At 38.2% G+C, this 16,820-nt stretch overlaps 1 protein-coding gene and 1 long non-coding RNA gene across 11 annotated transcripts in view; one reads left to right on the top strand and one right to left on the bottom strand.

Annotated features, from left to right (window-relative positions):
• The window catches only part of Atp10b (ATPase phospholipid transporting 10B (putative)), a 281,854-nt gene that overhangs the window by 77,204 nt on the left and 187,830 nt on the right, over positions 1-16,820 (top strand). The window lies entirely within an intron of this gene.
• The window catches only part of LOC143442832 (uncharacterized), a 139,080-nt gene that overhangs the window by 44,096 nt on the left and 78,164 nt on the right, over positions 1-16,820 (bottom strand). For 8 of the 9 annotated variants that reach the window (XR_013111351.1, XR_013111356.1, XR_013111355.1 and 5 more), the window contains one exon: positions 1,794-4,335. This is a non-coding gene — a long non-coding RNA (uncharacterized LOC143442832). Of the gene's footprint in view, positions 1-1,793; positions 4,336-16,820 lie in introns of those variants that run through there. The other variant, XR_013111350.1, reaches the window with a different exon arrangement.

Here is a 16,820-nt window from a genome sequence, read left to right as displayed (position 1 = left end):
ACTCTAACATGAGGCTGAGTGAGAGAACTTGGTTTCTAATTGGACCCACAATCTGAGTGTGCATCACCAACTCCTGATGTGGAAGAATGTGGCTCTGATAACTTTGAGCACATGTTTGAGACATTAAACACCTTTATGAACAGGAGTAGTTAATCCATTCTAGTAAACTAATAGTAAGTACAGGAATGTCCTCAAGGCAAGAATGAGACTGATCATGGGGAAATAACTCAAAAGAAGTTCTCTGAGACTAAACCATGAAGCAGATTTGTGAATATTTATTTTTAAAGTAATGCATTGTATCCATTTACATTCCTCCTATGAAGGCAATGTCTGTGTTTTCTGTAGGATGGCTTCTTTGCTAAGGGTTATTAACTGGAGAGAGGATCACTAACAGCAAATGATATTTTAATGACTGGCAGGAAAAAAAAAAACCTGTTACATTTACTATAATTTCACTGAAGAAAAACTTATCTTGGTAGAGAGACTTAATCACACCTTAGAAGCTCTACTGTGTTTCAAAACAATGACATATTTTAGGAAAGGAAACTATGGTATGGTTTTCCCTTTCAAAAAATTACCTCAACAGACATTTTACAAGGTTTTGCTATGACAACAGCATGGCACTATGCCAGTGAAATAAAGAGTAAAATATAACCTTTGATCTCAAGGCATTTATGGTCTTGTGAAAAACAATCTAAAATCATCCCTGTTTTATATCAAGCTATTCACAATAGGTAAAAACACAGCCCACTTAAGTCTACAGTCACTGGCCTTTAAAATGCTTCCTTTTAAAACCTTCTTACTTGGGAAAAGAGAACACACACACACACACACACCACCACCACCACCACCTCCACATTTTCTTAGAAGATACTTTGCAATCTTGAAAGAGTTTAACCAACAATGATAGGAAACAATGGAGACCTGACTGATGAGATGGGATGTCAGAAGCTGTCTAGGAAAGGCTAAAGGCATTGAAAATAAGTTTTCTGGAGATGGCCCACCATTTTGCATGGCCTACAGTGAGTGAGCTCTAACAATGCAGAGTCCTGAGAAACTTCATCGCAGGAATGCTTCTCACTGCTGATATGCCTTTCCTGTCACTATTACATAGCCTAATGATTCCTGAGCATCAGCCTACTCTATTGAGCAAATGTCCTGCAGATCAACATAAAGATGAGCTTTCATGAATTAATGTTATTTAGATGAATTGATGAGTTTTTAGAATTCCTGATTTGATTAAAATAATTTTAAGAAGTTTGAAAGAGATAATTTTAGTTGTTTTTCCCAAAAGTTGTAATAAAGTAAGAATCCAGACTAGAATGTGCCCCCTCCTCGTAGAATAATAAATAAAGGCTGCATAATAATAAATGAGCCTTCACAATTACACTAAGAAGAGAAATAGTCTTTGGACAAATTTGAGATCAAGGAAAAACATTTATTCTAGGTCAGATTCAAGAATGAAGCCACAGGTGTGCACTGTGATAAAGCAAGGCCATGTGAAACTGTTGCTTTGAACTTATAATGAACTTATAGAATGAAACACTGCTTTGAACTTACTATTGACATTCTTCTGTAACTCTCCTTTTGTGTAACATTTTATCTATGAGGTAATTTTCTAAAGAACTTTATTTAAGAAGGTATAGAAAGGCCAAAGAGAAGACATAAAGTAGTGACTTGGGGGGTTCTGCCCCATCCATCCAAATGCATGTGTGTGGTATTTGGGGCTCAGCCCTATGTATCAAACATATATATATATATATATATATATATATATATATATATATATATATGCATCCATTTGTCTAAATGTATGTACATGCATATAGATGTGTATAGGTGTATATATATGTATATAAGTGTGGAATTGTCGGACCCTACCAGAATGTGTGTGTGTGTGTGTGTGTGTGTGTGTGTGTGTGTGTGTGAGAGAGAGAGAGAGAGAGAGAATGTGTATATCTGTGTGTGTTTTCAGTATACATGATTTCTTTCTTTTCCTTTCTTTTTCTCTCTGGTTCATGAAGAGTTAACAACTTCCAAACCTCTTGCTGACTAAGTAAGAGATCCTAAAGCCAGAAGGAAAAGAACCCTAACAATTAAACCTTTTTATTCTCTCTCTCTCTCTCTCTCTCTCTCTCTCTCTCTCTCTCTCTCTCTCTCTCTCTCATAGTAAAGTAACAAGAATTTTATTTATTTATTGTAGCAAACACTTTTATGGTATTTGAAAGAACTCAAAATTTCTTTGAATCAGGTTTGAATCTCTACAATTAAATTAGACAGATAAGGTCTTTGTTTAAAAGAAGGCCAAACCACCAAAAGATATGCTTTATGTAAGATATAAAAAAGGAAAGCATGATGGAATGAAAACGACAACCATCAATAGTCAAGGAGCATCACCATCTGGCTGCCAGGCTAGGCCTCCTATTACTGCTCACCTCAAACAGGTCTGACGAAATGAAGATGATTCTACAAGACCTACTTGGAGGTTAAAGGCAATCATTGACAGTGTTTAAATATTTTTATAAATAACATCAACAAAAATATCCCACACTTTCAGTTTTGCTTTAGCCTGGTCCTTAGTAGCATGTCGATTTCCTGTCTGGATGGATTTCCTGTCTGGCTCGATATTATATTAGACCTCCTTCTGCGTCGGGGTCCACTCTACCACACTTATGACTAAATGATGCCATTTGTGTCCTTCATGAAGGAGGAGGGAACCCAACATGGTCACTCAAGTGTCCATCTCTGTCAATCACTGCAGCCCACCCACCTGCCACTGTTCTTTTGGTTTCCAACATTTTTAAAGTGTCATTTTCTAATACAGTTCTACGTCTGTATTTTCTTGGGTCATTAGGAAATTTTCAGCTCTGCAAACGCTGGAAGGGACAGCTGTTTGGCTGAATTAGTTTTTGTTCTGAAGAGAACTGCTCCAGGGAGAGAAGGTCTTACCCGTATGTCCAGATCCTAAAAGAAACTATTATTTTCTGTGGAAAGACAGAAGGATCAAGTTTTATTTCTCTACGTAGCCTTGGCTGGCCTGGAACTCACTATGTAGAACAGGCTGGCCTTGAACTCACAAAGATCCTCCTGCTGCTGGCTCTAGAGTGGCTACCTGTCGCAAACACACAGGCACTCCTCAGCAGAGCACTGCTGAAGTTCCGGAGAGTTCATCTGACGTGATATCCACCTTGGGTAGGTTACATCTTTTACTTGTTTGACAACTCTAAAGAATGTCCCTATAGTGGTTCTTCAGAACCGCATACAAAGCAACAGGTTATTTTTTGCGAGTGAGCCAAGCATAACACCTTTTCATTCAGCAGCTTCTGATTTGGAATTTTTCTTCAGGGGGTCTGTGTATTTTCCACAATGATAAAGCACTAACCCTTTTATTTCTTCTTAACTACCTGCTGCCGCCAGCGGTTTATTACCAGAAACCAGCAGCATTTAGCCACAGCATAGTAGAAACAAGCGCTTATTAACACAACATAATAAGAGAAAAGGAACCTGTGCTTATTAGCAGAAAAAATTACTAAGAGAGGGTTAAGCTTTCAGAGGCCATCAACTTATGGGCCCTAAAATAGTAAGAGAGAGTTACAAGTCCAGAATTCATCAGTCTTTGATCTTTTCCCGTACCTTGGTACTCGATGCTAGGAAGGTCCCCAGCAATGAGGTACTTTTGATTCCCTGGAAATGTGATAAGACTATAGTTTCATATACCTAGAAACCAAACAATGATTTTTGCAAAGGGTTGTCATAATGCAAAACTCTCAACACACTTTGAATTTGATCACAGGAATCTTCTGCTTTTACACCATGGGAGGAGAGCCTATAGACACAGGCTCATAGTTCAGGGAGTTACAAGAAACAATGGAAGTATAGAATATGGGAAAAGAAGGCACATCAGGTGGCTAGAGATCAGTACTGAAGGAAGGTTTCTGAAAACCCATCACATTTAATCTTACTCTTGAAGGATATGGTTAGTCAGAAGTAAATATATGAAGCCCTGAGTGTCTTGGGAATCTTGCTGAGGGAATTGATTTTTCTCTCTTGATATGTTAAATGCAGAAGCAAAGAAATATTACAAATGATCTTCAGAGGGTATCATTCAATTAGCAAGGGAGAGAAGGTACAGAGTAGAGACACTGCTGTGAGACCAGAGCTTTGGAAAAGTCACTCTGAAATTATGATGCAAAGGACTAAAGAGAAACAGGAGCTACCATGTGACTTCATTTTTGTCCTCCTCACTAAATAGCCAGTTGATGAGTGCATGGCAGGCATTCCACAAATATTTCACTTGATTGCAGCAAGTCCACCACAGTCAGGAATCTGTGGAAGCTAGAAAAAAAATGGAGAAATATTCCATTGTTTTTAAGGAAATTAATTGGTTTTTACTGAAAACTCATGAGCCAATGCAATGCTTTGGGTCTCAGAGCCAATCAAGGATCATTTTAGGAAATACTTTGCATTTTCTTTTGGTAGGATAACAAGTCAGGACCAGGTTTAAAGAACAGTTAATACAAAACATGAGAAATTTCATGAAAACAAACATTTCTCTCTCTTATTTTTCTTTATTTTTCATCTCCACATTGACCTTATTTTTAATAAGAGTTATTACTAAAAATATTATATGCAAAAAGAATCTACTTTCAATTAAAAATTAAAAATGACTTGTAAATAAAAGCACTGCACACCGAAATCATCTACACCCAAGGTCTATATACAACTTATTGAATTTATATACAGCTAGAATTGATATTCATCACTGAAGCCGTTAAACTTCATATTAAAGATTGTACTTGTAGTATAAAATGTATTATATATATATATATTATATATATTATATGTGTGTATATATAAATTATATATATATATATATATATATATATATATATATATATATATATAAAGCAATTAGAATTAGAATTAGAAAACCAGTTAGCTTTATGTACTCTGTCATAACTTGTACCTTTGACCTGAATTCATGTTGGCTTTTTTGGCTTATTTCTGCTAAGAATCAAACAATCTCTAGGAAACCAGAGATTGGTTCAGCCAAACATCATATCTGCCTACTCAAAAAGTAACAGAAACCCATGCAGAACCTAATATACTTCCAAAGGAAGAAAAAATTTTTACATGAACATCAAATCTTCTAAGTCATACCTAGAGGTTTTTTTTGCTTGTCACTCAAACATGATAATGCTTTGTCAGGAAAATATTAGAATTTGGAAGAAAGGACTTTTTGATTAAAAGTGCTGTCTTCAGCCTCAGACTGCCGTCTATGTATGATCTAAGTTTATCTTTACCCATGATTCCTGAGAAGAGAGGGTGACCTAATTCAAGCCTGTGGTTAAAGACAAGACAAGATTTCATTCTTCTTTAGGCTAAGTAGTACTCTACTAAATATAGCCTGCTTTCTTTTCCCATTCATCTATTTGTGGAAAGCTAGGTTGATATCTTAACTATTATATACAGTGCCACAAAAGCCATATGCATGCAGAGAGCTCTTTTCTATGCTGACTTGCCAAATGTATGAGGCTATACATCAAAGGGTAGGATAACTAGATTTTGTAGCAGACCTAATTTCAGTGTCTTGAAGACTGACCCTACCGTTCTTTACAATGACTATACTACTTTGCATTCCTCATGACAGTGTATGGGAGTTCCTATTTCTCCATATAGTTGTCAGTGTTTGTTGCCGCTTATCATTTTTTATATTAGCTATTCTAACCAGAATGAGATGTTGTATTGTAGTTTTGATTTGTATTTCTCCATTTGCAAAACCTACTAAGTGTTTTTTTAATATGCCTGAATATTTGTATTCTTTCTTTGGAGACAATGTATTCTGATTATTTTCTCACTTAATTACTTGTTATTTTTATGATAAAAAGTTTTGCGCTTCCTTATTTACTCTGGATTCAAATTGTGTCAGATGAATGGCAGACAGATCATTTCTTCCCTTTAGGACATTGGTCTTCCCTCTGGGTTTCTTTTGCTATGCAAATGCTTTTTAGAATGGTGCCATCTTTAGTATCAACTAACCTAAACCTCGAGTCATATGGGAAGATGGAACCTCAACTGGAAAACTTCCCAGATCAGATGGGTTTGTGACCATGTTTCAGGGCTCTTGTAGTTAGAATTAATTGGGGGTTTCTACCCTATCTTAGATCGTTTAGTTTCCAAATAAAAGACATAAAATGTTTAAATTTATTATAGACCCTAAAAGTACTAGAGCTGGGTAGATGTCAACCCTCTATGCTATCTTGTTTACTTCCCTTTCAAGGACCCTGAGATATCACTTGCCATGTTCCACCTGGGCCACTCCTACTCTAATTGGCCAACCCTCATGGCCATGCTATCAAGATCCACCTACCCCAATGGCATCTTTTTCTCCTTCTTCTCTCACTCCTTTTTTTCATGCTCTCTGCCTCCGACCCCAAGCCTGGCAACCAAAGCCTTGCCTACCTCTCCTCTGCCCAGCTATAGGCTGTAGGCATCTTTATTCAGCCAATGGCTTTAAATTAAGGAGCAAGATTACATAGCATCATTTGGTATACATGAGGCGCTCCTGAAGATTTCCTCATGGGGGAGACCTAATCTTGGGATCAGTATTTAACATTACAACGCATAGCAACAGACCAAACCTCAACAGGGGGCATTTTCTTAATAGCTCATTGACACAGAAGGACTAATGTGGGCAGTTGCATTCCTGGGCAGATGAGTATGAATGATTAAAGTAGTAGCTGAGCAAGCCAGAGGGGGTAAGCCATTAGATAATTTTTATTTTAAGCTTGTGGTTTAGCTCCTGCCTTGGCTTCTTTTGATGATGGATTGTAGCCTGCAAGCATAAGCCCCTTTCCTCCTCAGGTTGCTTCGGTCATGGTGTTTACCACAGCAACCCAAGCCAACTCCAACAGTTGTATTCTTGCTTGCCAGCTGTTTGCTCTTGTTTCTTGTGTGGTTTCTTTGAGGAGAGTTATTTAGAAAATTGTGGCCTGTGTCAATGTCTTAAGTATTGCTTCTCTAGGGTTTTCTGGAAGTTTTAGATTCTCATTCTTTGTGACTGTTTTCTTTGGGTTGGACATAATCGTCACCATCTTCACCCAGAGCACACTCATCATGCTCACAAGACCCTCTCAATATTGGCCCTACTAATATTCTCACATGGGAAGGCTAGAGGGCTCACAAAACAGATGAGGTCTCCCCCTTCCCCAAAGATATATAAGCAGTTAACAACTGCTGGAAAGGACAGAGTCTTTGGTGTTGTCTTAGTCACTGTTCTATTTCTGTGAAGAGACATCATGACCAAGGCACCTCTTGTAAAAGAGAACATTTAATTGGAAGCTTGCTTACAATTTCAGAAGTTCAGTCCATTATCTTCATGGCAGGGAGCCTAGCTACATGCAGAAAAGCATCACAGTAGTAGCTGAGAGCTCCCTTCTGAACCATAAGCTACCTGGCTTGAGCTTTTGAAACCTCAAAGCTCACCCCAGTGACACACTTCCTCCAACAAGGCCATGCTTCCTAATCCTTTCAGTCTGTCAAAAAGTTCTGCTCCCTGGTGATGGGACCTTCAAATAGCTCCTCATGCCTATGGGGACCATTCTTATTCAAGCTATCTCTGGTATAACCCATTCTTCTGTAAGTAACTCTTCATCTGTGTTGGGTAGAATCACTTCTTTGGTCTATCATTGCTTTACTCTCTGAGGTGACTGGAAACTGCCTGTTCCTACGTCACTCAATAGGCTTACCTTTAGTGCTTTGGCTCACCTTCTGTTATACTTTTTCCTTGCAGGTGTCTTAGAATTTGGGCATCTTAATAATATTATGTTGAGGTAAGGATTTTTTTTTTTTTTGCTCATATTTATCTAGAGTCACATGAGGCTCCTGTATAAGGAAGACTTCCCAAGATCGAAGAAGCTTTCTTTATTTCATTAAGTAGATTTTCTATGCTCTTAACTTTTCAACCTCTAGTATTCCAAAGGGAGGGAGGTTTCCTCTTTTGGTTCTTGATTATGTTTCTCTGTCTCATAATATATATTTCATGGCAGACAGATAGACATACAGACAGGTAGACACACACACACACACACACACACACACACACACCAGAGAAGTAAGGGAATATTGACTCTGTCAAAGGGGAGTATCCCTTCCTCTTCAATCCACTGATATGGAAATGAATGTGGATCTATCATCTTATCTTTAGTTGAGATGGATTTAGGATTTGCTGCAGCAGCAGGTTAATAAATTCACCTCACATATCAAAAGATTTGAAGCCAAGGTTAGCCTTGCTTCTGTCAGTGTCAGAGAATAGCAATTGTCTCAAGCTTTCTCTGTAGTCTATAGCCCAGCTTCTCACTTTCCAAAATATAAGAGACATTTCCTCTCTCTTCTTTATTATACATGACTATACCATCAAGGCACTTTTGTGCCATGTAAAAATTGATCTCCCATGTTAGCCTGCCACCTAGCCTTCACCAGAGAGATACTGAACATTTAGTGAAGGCCCCATAGCATGCAAAACTCTCTCTCAGGTCTCCTACTGCATCTCAGTAGTTGCCATATTATCCCTGTGCACTTGGTGAAGGTTCCAGAGGAAAGGGTTAGAAAGCAGAGGCAGGCTTGCTTCCGCTTGAAAATGGCATCTCCTGCCCATGAGCAGACTGTTACCAATGGCTCTTGTTTCTTCTTATACTCTCTGTGACAGAATTGGGTCATTTTTCCATGCCTTGTGTAAGGGCAGCAAGCATGACTGCGCTCTGTCCTAGGAGTTTAGGTTTCTGTGTCCTTACCACTTGTATGTTTCCGTTGGAAGTGGGCCCCCAGTTTTTCTGGCTCCTTGTCAGGAAATGCAAAAAAATCTTTATCATTTTCTACATTCTAAAAACAAAATAGTATATAGTAAAATTGAAAGTCAGTGTCCTTGTCCCCTGTATGTGTGTATGAACACATTAGTTCTCTCTGTACATGATGATCCAACTGACTTCGGAAACAAATACTAATCTCACTGTGCATCATTCCTGTAAGTTGAATTCTTACCCAGTGCTGTCTGTATTCAGTATATATTCCTTCGACAGTATTCATACCTTTCTCATTCTTTTGAACATTTGCCTAGTATTCCAATAAATGTGTAAACCATCATTTACTCAAGGACTTTTTTGTTTTTTAGTGATGGACATTTAGTTAAGTATATACTGCAGGTAGCGTAGAAATAAAAGTCTCATTAAGGTGTTCAGGTTAGAGGACATCCCTATAGTTTAATCCTCTCAAAGGAAAAGACTGGAATTGAAATTTCTTACTATCTTTTGAAAGCTGGCATTTAGTACGATCTCATAGTACTCTAAGCACAAGAGATGAAATTTAAACAAAATCTATCCAGTATCAAGATCTACCTGCAACAATTATACTATTCTATCCTGGGGGGGGGTGCGTGTGTGTGTGTGTGTGTGTGTGTGTGTGTGTGTGTGTATGTATACATAAGGACAGAAATGGACAGAAACTGAGAAAAGCTATAGTTTTGACTTGTCAGATGAACTAAAACAATAGTCAGAGTTAAAATCCATCTAGCACTAACACCTATGTTATTCTCATGGTTCCTCTGGATCTTCATCAGTATCAGTCACAGAATGTTTGAAGGAAATCTGCACTGCAGATAAGGGATTAAAGAGATCTTTGTGTTAAAAAGAAAAACCTAGCTCAGAGTTTCATGTATTGAAATTTGGCTCAATTCCTAATGAATTTAGATTATGTGAAGTCCACAGAGTTTTCTCAGTGGATACCCAATCAATATAAGTACAAAGGAAGGCTGAGATTAATTTTCAGCTAGATAGCATGCTTGAGAAAGCAAAACACAATTTTTCAAAGCTCAACAAGACCCTAGGCCTATTTGACCTGATATTGTGACGTTATAATTCATTGCATGCAGAAACACACATTCATTTCACAAATATTCATCATCGAACATTTCATTTCCAAGTCATCATATTTGTTATCACAATGCCTACACAAACACAGGGTGATTGGAAAAAAATAAGAAGTGAACTCTAGCATTTGGAAAGTTTATAAAAATGTGAAAGACTAAAGAAAGCATAAAATGTGAGCTACCAACTTCTAGTACACAAAGAACTAGCAGGAAATAATTTAATGGTGTTGGTGAAAGAAATTTTCTAGTAGAATCCTTATATTCTCTTCCAGCAGGTTTTTACAGAACAGATATTACGTTGTAGATGTAACTAGGCCCTGGGAACATGAGGGATATTAGCACACTCCTACACTCACACAGTATGTAGCTGAGTGAAGAAGGAGACCTAAAAACGATAGTAACCACATACTTTATTTATATAATAGTAGCATAAGCAAAAGATGAAAAACAAATCCTGGAGATTTTTTTATCTGCATTACTGGTAGAGAAGCTGCATATGTGACCTCTGGGATAGGAGTGAATGATAGGCCAGTGTTCTGTACTAGAGAGGATTCAAGGTAGAGAAAGAAGGGGGCTTGCCCAAAAACTACTTCTGGATAGGCTAGGTTATATTTCTTGACACCCCAGACTAGTGCCTTGTCACAGTATACCCAAGACCTTTGTTAGGTGTATCCAAAAACCTGTTTCCTTCTCTGACCTAGATCTTTTCACAGAAAGAGTTGTAGGAACTGATGGTTCTACTCCTGACAGTTTGAGACTGGGATAAACATCTGTGGGCATGCCCAAGGACTTGCCAGAAGTCAAAGGAAATACAAACTCTGTGAAATAAACATTTTTATTGAAGAATGTGACAGGAAGTACTCTTATGTGGACTGTTTGCCATTAGAAACTCCTGCCACAAAATCAGAACTGCCCAGATTTACTGAAACCTCCCTGCCTTACCAGAAATTCAAGTATACAGCAGTTCTTTTTCTGCCAAGTCTCTGCAGGACAGTCTGTTAAGGGATCTCTTATTGCTAGGCTGGTAATAAAAACACCATCTTTTAAAGTAATTGTTTAGCTCCCTTATTATGTATCAAATAATGAAAATAAGAAAGCCAATATTCAGCCAAAATTGTCTGAGTCCTTCTTTAGCTTTATTCAGTAAATTTCTGAGATGCAGAAGGAAAAAAAAAATCTAAAAACCAAATAAGATTCTTAAACATATTCACTTACTTCAAGCCAATGATTCCTCTTGCTAGAATTTACCTAAGAAAGAAAGCATACTCAAATGGAAGCAAAGATGGATTTAATAAAACATGCTTTTCTAAGTGAACTGGTTATAATAGCAAAAATTTACAAAAGTAGTTTAAAATCAAGTGTTGGAAGAATGCTAAAAAATTGGGTCCATTTTAAAAACATGATTAAGTCCATTACCAATTAAATAGCTAAGTAACTGCATAAAGAATTGTTTTGTGATATGCATGTCTTCACTTCTGATGTTATGGCTGAGAATATAAGTGAGACGCTTACAAGAAAATTTGATTACATGCCAGGAAAGTCACCTAGAAGTGAAAAGTCAACAAACACATTTTTAAGAACTAAATAAGCACTTTATTAAAAAAAAAAAAGTTTCAAAGACACCCCAAGGAGAGGGTATGGAAAGATGGATCAGTGCTTGAATACTACTCTAGCAGATAACCCAACCACTATTTCCAGCACCCATATCAGGCACTCACAACTGCCTAGAACTCTAGCTAAAAGCATCCAGTGCCTTCTTCTGACCTCTAGGGACACTGAACTCATTTGCACAAACATACTCCTAATTAAAATACAAAATACACAAACATACACATAATTAAATTTTTTTAAAATTCTTTAGGGACTTGGGCTTGCTACGTAGCAAAGGATGATTTAACCAGCTGATGCTTCTGCCCTTAACTCATTGAGGCTGGGAATACAGGTGTCCATCACCACACCCAGGTTATCTGTAGCTTCCTGCAGGTTAGGCAAGCACTCTACTAGCTGAGCCCCCATCCCTGGTCCCAAGGCTTCTTTTTAATGCTGCCTACATGAGCCATTTTCCTTGTTTCTATTCTCACTCTCCTGAGTGCCTCCTCCCCATTCTGTTCTGACCTCAAGTGAGCTAGGGGGCAGCATATCTTTGTGTCTTCTTTTTCTTTGTAGATTGATTTTTGGGGTCTGAGAGTTTCTGATTCAAAGACCGACAGCACAGCCCTGGTGCTTCTGTTCCATTGGAACTCACTTTGTCCTTGGCCATAGTTAACTCTTGACGGGACGTTGCTACCCTCTTCATTCACACTCCTTCATCTTTGCTTGTGTAGCAGTGTTACTCATTTTACTTTGCTTGAACTACATCTATTTTAATTTCAGATACTCAGTAGTGACTCTCACAGTTGGAATACAAAAATAAAAAGAATGTTGAAAAAATAGGGAGTGACAGCCTTTAATCCCATCACTCAGTGCTCAGCAGGCGAAGTCAGGAGGATATTTATGAGTTAGAGGCTAGCCTGGGGAAAAGGCTAAGGCTAAGGCAAGGCAAGGCAAGGCAAGGCAAGGCAAGGCAAGGCAAGGCAAGGCAAGGCAAAAGGCAAGGCTGTCCAATGAATCTTTTCCCCACTGTTTTGGGAAATATGCCAGGTTCTCTTGGTGCTTCATCTGGTGGATTATTAAGGACTTAACCTCCACCTATGCTCAATCGTCATCATTGTCATCATCATCATCACCATAGAAAAAGTCTTACTATTTATATGTCTTAATGTTTTTTTTTTTTACTTTATTTTTCTTCTTGAAATCTGGACCTAGTTCCATAGTCTTGGCCGTACGTTCCTTTCTTTCAAATTCCACACAGTCAGATTCCTCTATCTTTCCAGAAAGCGTACAATGTGGTAGATTTACATAGACCACATTGCCACATTTTCAAAAACCCTTTCATTCCAGCTGTGTGTGACATTTTGGGGAAATAACTCTTGTGATAAAATTAGAAGCAGTACTGAGGGAAACTAATAGCTGTAGCCTGGGCTTTTTACAGCCTCTATACCTTATTAAGAATGTGAATAAAATTTATTTTAATATTTAAGAAAAGGGAATGTTTTTAAAGATAAACAATGATTAAATATAACATCTTAGGGGTTTGGAAGAATAAATAACTACCAAAACTAAAATATTGAAGATAAGTCTTCCCCATACATTGTAGGTCACCAGGGCCATGCCATGGTATAGGATTCTCTGGCAACTCTCAGATGACTTAGCAATCCATGCTCCAGGTTTGTCCTTTTAAGGACTATGATGAAATTGCCATGTCCATTTTACAATGACAAAATTACAGATTGGTTGGACAGATTAGAAATCCCAGGCTTCCTTCCAAAGTACTATTTACTTCTCCACTTACTTACTGTCACGTTGTATTTGAAAATTCTCCTCTGTTCTCACCTCAGAACACAGCAGGATCTGATCCTTACCTCTGTGTTTAAAAATCATACTTTTAATAAGTCATATAACTACGAGGTACATAATTCTAATGACGAGACCAAAACAATTTAGAGTATCATATCTCCCTCCTATTCTTTCCTTTCACAAATAGTATTCTTAGCAAAAGCAACTGCTTTTACCAGGAAAGTCCTGCATTTTAAACACAAACACAAACTTATTTGGAGAATGGAATAGGAGAATCTATGCACATAGTTCTGTCTCTGTCCCTTCATTTTTGTGGTATTTCACGTCCCCCTTTTTTTTTTTTTCAGATAACTGCTCATTCTTTTATCACAGCTGTATGTATTGTTTTCCATTGTGATTCTAATTTGTTGTTGGATTCTTCCCTCTCACTAGGTTGAACTATGCATCTCTGTAAATTTGTTACCCATTTGTGTTTCTCTTTTCTTTGAAAAGGGAGCCAATCTCACTTCCATTCTATTGAGCTCCTCCATGAGGAAAGGAAACCACCCTTACCCTAACAGAAGGCAAGCCAGTGTTCTGTTGCCATAAATATGTGCAAAGGGCACAGTGAACTCCAGAGGCAGTGTAGCATATTGGTAATGAATAAAGATTGCTTGAATCTGAATCTGGACTCTGCCACTTCCGGCAAACTGAACTTGGACAACTTATGTACCTGGTTCATCTCACCCCTGCTTCCCTGAACTGTGACATGGAAAGGACAGTAGCACCCATGTGAACAGGGTGAAAAGTGAGTTACGTGGCATATTAGTCAAGTGCCTACCACATGTAAGAGTTCCATCAGGCTATGGGTTATTATTCTCATATCTTCCCTAAAGAATGGAATTTATCCTCTGGAGATCTCTTGGACAATATTCTAAAACACCAATCAGCTTGTGTTCTGTCTTCTAAGTCTTATTCCCTCTGAGAGGGATACATGTATTTCTTTATTAAGAGCCAAATTCAGGCTTGACTACACTCCAGAACTCCTGGTAGCTCTTCTTCATGTCCAATCCTAAATAGCTGCTGACCTTGATCCATGTCAGAGGACACAGATGTCTTTTGAGCCAGAGGAATGTCACTTGATTCCCAATTAGCTTTACACAAAGTCCTCCTCCCTGATAGTAGTACATTCTATACATCAACTTGACCTTGTCCCAAGCTGCCCTGAAATGTAGTTAAGCATTGTTTCTGGATGTGCTTGTAAGACTGTTCCCAGAAGAGATTAATATTTGAGGAAGTGAACTGAGTAAGTAGGTGGCTATCCCCAATATTAATGGCTCCATTCTCATCTGCTGAGGAGCTATGTAGAACTAGAGAGCCAAAAAGGAAAGAACTATCTCCTCTCACACTAACCCTTGAACCGTTCATTCTTCCAGATCTTAGGCTTTGTATCATGAACACTAGTGGCTCTCCTGGCTCTCCAGTTTGTAGAGGACAGGACTTGTTAGCCTCCACTGTCAGCTAGATGCTATTACTCATCACACATATTCATCCTGTTGTTCTGTTCTCTGGAGAGCTCCCATATAGTCCCAATCCTGAATCTTCTCAAATTTTGGTCGGTCTGCTCACATGTATAGCTGTCACCCACAGACAGGAAAGTGGAATCCTCTGTGGTATCCCAGGCTGCCTTAAGCAGCAGGTAAATGCTTTTAAGAGCCTCATATTTCTCTGTGTCTGCTGTCTTGGCAAACATCAAGACAGTTTTCTGGCTCCTGAGCTTGTGGTTTAGTTCCAGGCAGCTCTCCCTGGCAGGTGCACTACAGTCAGAGATGTCCAGTTCATTTTTGCCTAACCACAAAGCAACAGTATTGAGAACAGCATTGGTTCAACTTCTAAACTGAGCAGACAACTTAAAACCCAGTAATGATCTAAATAGTTTCTTTAACATACACTTAATTTAGATTTAACAAGACAATTAAATTTAACAAGATCTCATTAAATCCCAGAGATAGCTTAATATGAATATGTTGAACTGCCATGTAGGAGGCATGCACTTGTATTAATTATGGCTACATAATTTTCATTAACCCCATTTAAATTTTAGTATTTCCTATCAAATTTGGACATTCAATATGCAGACTGTGAATTTGATGTGCAATGACACATAGACTTTAATCTGTTTGAGAGGATCCTGTGGGCTTTGTTCTCCTAACTAAAAAATAACTGAGAACTAAACTAAGAATCCATCTTTGGAATTTATCTGATTGAGGACCATATTGCCAAGGCCATGGTGGGTAACTGGGTTCTTCCCTGTAATTGAACTGAATAAATATCTTTGTGTTTCTATTCTAGACCCCTAGATATGACTTGTAAGATTAGGAGAACAGATAGGTATTTGTTCTATTTGTGCATACCATTGCTGCATTCCATATGATGCTAACTCTGAATACAAGAAGGTGAATTCAAAACACAGTCTGTTCCCTCCTGGAGTTTAGCATCTCATGGAAGAGTGAACATTAGACACAAATCTCAGAAGATAAATATGTGATTCCTGTACTAAGGGAGAGCTACATATGAAAAGATCTGGCATGTCTCCGTGGCTCAGTCTGTCTACAATTGGGTGGGACAGGTGCTACACACAGTCTAGAGAAGAAGATGACATGAAAAGACTTGAAATGCAGGCACTGCTCAATCAATGAGATCAAAGTGAATCTACCAGTTGCAGAGAGTGGCAGTATCCCAACTGCTACAGTAGATTCACTTTAGTCTTCAGTGGAGTTTGTATCTCTGGAAGCTTCTGTGGGTGCTCACAGGTGAATCCTGGCTGCTGAATACATCACAGGAGTCCTGGTGCTACCAGAGCTACACAAATTCACTTTAAGCTTCTCCAAAGAACTCCTGGAAGGAACCAACCATAGGAGAATCTGACCAAAGGATCTATAATACTTAAGTAGGACTAAGGTTCACTAAATTCTGCACAATTATCCCATATAATTAGTAGAAGAAAACCCATACACAGAGGGCTCTATGGGGATCCAAAGGACAGAGAAATTTCAAAGCTTCCAGGAAGAGATAAGTCTGGGCTTTGAAGTGTGGATGCTTTAAATATGTTTCTTCAACTGACATCACCTTTCCTAAATGGTAGCCAGGGAGTACTTTAAACTTGGAATGAGAAAAAACTGAGACTCTAAGGGGAGCCACCTATCTCTGCTGCATTGATCAGAAATTAAATCTAGTTGTTTTAGCCAAATCAAGTATAAGGAGAGAGCCCACGAAGCAAAACTCAAATTTCTTCTCTCATAAGAATATACTGCCTATAATCTGTCAATCCAAAACCACTTCTTTGGCATGGACTTTGTATAGTACATTATATTGAAAAACTCTGGATTACAGTGCTAATAATAGCTGACAGTAGTGAATCAAATCCTTCATTCTGGCACATTTTAGCTTATGGCAGATGTCAAGATTTTTTGCTCTGCTTTTAATCTGATATAGGGATAATAAAAACATGTCTATGTAGAGG

The sequence above is a fragment of the Arvicanthis niloticus genome, chromosome 6, assembly GCF_011762505.2.
Source record: "Arvicanthis niloticus isolate mArvNil1 chromosome 6, mArvNil1.pat.X, whole genome shotgun sequence".
NCBI classification, from domain to species: domain Eukaryota; kingdom Metazoa; phylum Chordata; class Mammalia; order Rodentia; family Muridae; genus Arvicanthis; species Arvicanthis niloticus.
The sequence above is the reverse complement of the archived record's forward strand: the minus strand, read 5'-3'. Positions and strand labels throughout refer to the sequence as shown.